Below are 815 nucleotides of genomic sequence, written 5' to 3'. Positions count from 1 at the left end.
CTGAGAATCACTGCTCCTCTTTCCTTCTCCTGCCACTGCCCTGCTGCACCCGCTCGCTCTGCTTCTCTTGCCCTCCCCACTCAGAATCACAGGAGGGCCGGAGGGGACCTCAAGGGGTCACATCTAGTCCAACCCCAACTACATCATCCCAGCCAACGCTTGGTCTTAAAAACCTCCAAGGATAGAGGCTCCACCACCTCTCAGGGTGCCCTGCTTCACCACCCTCCTAGTGAGAAAGTTTTTTCCTAACAACCAACCTCAACTTCCCTAGCTGCAACGTGAGCCCATCTATCACCTGCCCCCACAGCCCAGCTCCAGCCCCTCTCCAGCCCCCCTCAGCCTGACATTCAACTCCCCCTCCTCCTCTGCACACTCAATCAGCCCAGTTCCCTCTGCCTCTCCTCAGCAGTCCCCTCCCTGGGAAGCCTGTCCCAGTACCGCCCCCCACAACTTCCTAGTCAGAAACTTCCCCCTGATATCCAGCCCCCGCTCCCCTGCACCCATTGCTCCTGCTCCCGCCCGGCCTGAGATCTGCCTCTTCTTTGCAGCCTCCATTGTACCCCGCCTCCCTGCCTCACCACGCGGCGGCCTGGCCACGCTACTCCTGCAGGGGGCGGCCGCGCGCGCCACCCTCCCCGCCACCCCCTGGTGCCGCTCTATCCCCCGGAAGCCACGAACTGCCCCCGCGCACTCTATGGTGGCCCGCGTGGCGACGCTCTGCCCGGCTCGCCTCGGTGGTGCGGCGGGGTCCGCTTCCGGGTCAGGGCGGGGTTGAAATCGCCCCGCTCTTCGCCTCCCCCTCCCAGACCCGCCGA

General features: G+C 64.5%; 1 long non-coding RNA gene across 1 annotated transcript in view; it reads right to left on the bottom strand.

The window, feature by feature from the left end:
- Positions 1-338: 338 nt before the first annotated feature.
- The window catches only part of LOC109323385, a 14,275-nt gene continuing 13,798 nt past the window's right edge, over positions 339-815 (bottom strand). Inside the window, exon 3 of the long non-coding RNA XR_002104652.1 lies at positions 339-351. This is a non-coding gene — a long non-coding RNA (uncharacterized LOC109323385). The remainder of the gene's footprint in view (positions 352-815) is intronic.

This window comes from Crocodylus porosus, unplaced genomic scaffold (genome assembly GCF_001723895.1).
Source record: "Crocodylus porosus isolate Cpor-Errol unplaced genomic scaffold, CroPor_comp1, whole genome shotgun sequence".
Taxonomy (NCBI): Eukaryota; Metazoa; Chordata; order Crocodylia; family Crocodylidae; genus Crocodylus; species Crocodylus porosus.
Note: the sequence above shows the minus strand (reverse complement) of the source record. Positions and strands in the feature narration are given on the sequence as shown.